The sequence below is a fragment of the Cynocephalus volans genome, chromosome X (genome assembly GCF_027409185.1).
Source record: "Cynocephalus volans isolate mCynVol1 chromosome X, mCynVol1.pri, whole genome shotgun sequence".
Classification (NCBI taxonomy): Eukaryota; Metazoa; Chordata; class Mammalia; order Dermoptera; family Cynocephalidae; genus Cynocephalus; species Cynocephalus volans.
In genome coordinates, this window is record NC_084478.1 from 33,620,741 (window position 1) to 33,624,125 (window position 3,385).

Below are 3,385 nucleotides of genomic sequence, written 5' to 3' on the forward strand. Positions count from 1 at the left end.
GAGGTTGTGTATCATAAATTTTGAAATTGTTGTGATACAGGATGAATTGAAGTAGAGAAATTCCAGAAGCAGAAGACCCGCAGAGGAGAAAATGGACATGCAGATTTGATGCCATCCATGCTATGTATAATATGGGACTTGTCTCATTATTACATCTAATGTTATGTTAGAAAGTAATAGTGTAGATTGTGGGAAGCAGCCATGGTCTGAAGCAGGCATCTCATCTGTCAGCTGCGCTGGCTCCTGCACTTGGCTCCAGCCCCCTTGCATCCACTGCACTTGCCCATCACAGGTGGGGGTGATGGCGGTAAAGCCACCATGGTCTTGGTTCTGGTCAAGATGGCAGAATAGATGGTCCCCAGTGTCACTCTCTCCCACAAATCAACCAATTTACCAATGTAAAAATGTAACAACAGCCAAGCTGGGGCTGCTGGAGCTCAGGGGAAGAGGAGACACTTATGGACTGCATGAAGGTGGGAGAAGCCACGATGAGAGAAAGAAAAAACTGCTCTGCTCAGAGCATTTTGGGTCGTGGCTGCCTTAAGGCTGGAGCTGCTGAGCACATGGAGTAGGAGCCTGCAGAAGCTGCAGCTGTGCCCTTCAGATGGAGTTACTTGGAGGCAGCAGGAGAGAAGAGAGCCTTGGTGGCCCCCAGGACAGCAAGACCACTAATAGGGTTCCTGTGGACCCACACAGGAGTGAGGAGCCAGAACAGGTGAAAAAGGGGAGCCACTCAGAGGCCGGTGAGTCATCACAAGGGACCAGCATAGGGCCCATCCCATGGGAAGTCTTTGGAGCACAGGTAGTGGGGGAGATGTGTCCACTGGAAGAACACTGGAACACAGCAATGGCAGCCGACGTGCTCCCCAATCAGTGCAGGACCACTCAGAGGAGGCTATTTGGGAATGCAGAATTGCATGGGGTGCAGTTTGATGAACAAACTCAGGCTCAGATCAGAGTTCTATACAACCCAGGTGCACCAGGGTCTCTGGAGAGACGAAAGTACCTATAAGATCAACCATTAAACCCTGAGCTGCACAAAAAGCCTTCCCTAGGGAAACAGCAGCAAAGCAGCAATTCAGCTCAACCTCACAGCTTAAGTACTGGTTCCCACGGGAAGTTCCCCTGTGATAGAAGTGAGCAAAGGACAAAAAATTAGTTCTGGTCCAGGAACACCACCAACACCTTGGAGACTGCCAAGGGACATGTGGCATGGAGCCAGGGACTGGATTCCCACCCACAACTGCTCACACTGCCAGCATATTGGGGCCTGCCCAGGGACCTGAGTCATGGAGAAGTGGACTGGACTCCCCTCCCACAACCAGGCCTGCCACACCAGTGCCTTGGGGCCTGCCCAGGGACCTGAGGCATGGAACTGGGGACTGGACCCCCCTCCCACAACCAGGCACACTGTGCCAGTGCCTCGGGGCCTGCCCAGGGACCCGAGGTATGGAGCCGGTGACCAGGCCCCCCCATAACCAGGTATACTGCCAGCACCAAGGAGCACGCCAAAAATAAAACCTCCATGTGGGTATCCACCACAACCACCACAATAACCATGGCTGCCACAAAAGTGGCTAGATGCCACAACCACCACACAGATGGACCACCAGCCACTGGAGTGCATTGACACAAGGAGAGTCACCAGCAGAGATAAAGAAAAAAAGAGGATGTCTCTCTCCACAAGCCCATTCCAGAGTGACAAAAGAAGCATCTTCTCTATGATAATCCTGGGGGACCTGATCACACCTCTCAGCATTGGGAAGATCATCTAGGCTATAAATCAACAGAGTAACCATTATTCTTTCACTAAGAGAGAAGAAATCTAGGATAATTTGTTGCTTTGCGTTGCTTCACCCCCCACGGATTTGTCACCCCACTTCCCCTGGGTGACAGAGATGAAAGGATTACTCAAAGCCCATCTCTACTGAGCAGTGAGAAGCCCTGAACTGGTTAACTTTCCTGGGACCCTCCAGCAAGAGGGCTCCCTTCCTTGGGAAAATTAATGCTGAATTGGGGTTCTCTTCCTGCATTTTTTTTCCAGACCAGGAAGTCACAGGAAGAGAACAAAGGTGGGGTTATAGTTTAACAGTATAGGCTGGTAACTTTCAGTGAAACAATCCAGATGACATTCCAGTAGACAATTAAGTGGTCTTATCAACACAAGCTTGATCTTAGCAAACATTCCTTCTTATAGCAATATCTCAGGTTCTTTACATAACAATTAGTAACTAGTCTGTTTTTGAGCCAGCAACCTGCTGTGCCACAAATCTTTATCTTACACCAGAGACTTATAGCCAGAGGAAAATTTCCTGTCCTTGCAAGGTCAATATTTGAAACTGCAAGACTTTGGTAAACCAGGCCCTATGAAGTACATATGCTTTTTAGTATATTCCACAATAATTAGAGGGGGAGGGGGAAAGAGAGAGGGATGGGGTGATATTGGACAAAGGGCATAAAGAGTAAATATGATTTGTAACAATATATATGCTAGTAATATTGATTTGATCAACATATTTCAAAGTTGAACCGCAAAAGTATGTATAATCAATTTTGATTCAATAAAAATTGAAAAAAAGAAAGTAATAGTGTAACAATACTAATAACCAACTAGAAAAAAATTTAGAAATGTGCCTGATAGATTCAATAGCAATATGAGGAATTCTAAAATATTTTATATTCAACTGCATTATAAAACATAAACATAAGTCAGGAGATCATAATATTTTAAAAGAAAAAGCAGAAGAGTAGAGGTTTCATTTTTAAAATTATTTATCTAGCTAAATAGTTGTTTAGTCCTTGAGAAACATTTACAAGGCAAAGGAAGTAACATTGTTAATTATTTTTGAGCATAAACCTTCAAGTTTCATGAAGGTTAATGTCTGTGGAATTTAAAAGAGAAAAAATATGGTTTCTATAATGCACAGTTTACATAGGTCAGATCAGTCTTACTAAGAAGATCTTCCATTTGAAATAAAGAGGATTCTCCAGCAGAAGTGCCAGAGGAAAAAAGGCATAAAATACTGGTTCATTCTGATAATTTCTGCCCTGATTCTTAGTATTTGGCTAGCAGACTATGTACAAAGAGACTTTAAAAAGTTCATGGAAAAATGGAATTAAAAGTCAAAAAAAGATATATATATATATATATATATACAAACTTTATTTCTCAACATAAGGTCTATCAAGTTCAAGACACTTTTGTAAGCAATGATACCGGCCGTTTAGTCCATCCCTAAAGAACTAAGGGTTCTGGGAATTTAACCATGTCGATACAGTCTTTTTTACGTTAATAAACTGAAGAAAAATGCATGCTCTTTAAAGATTTTTTAAGATTAAGAAACAAAGAGAAATCAGAAGGAGCCAAATTAGGACTGTAAGGTGG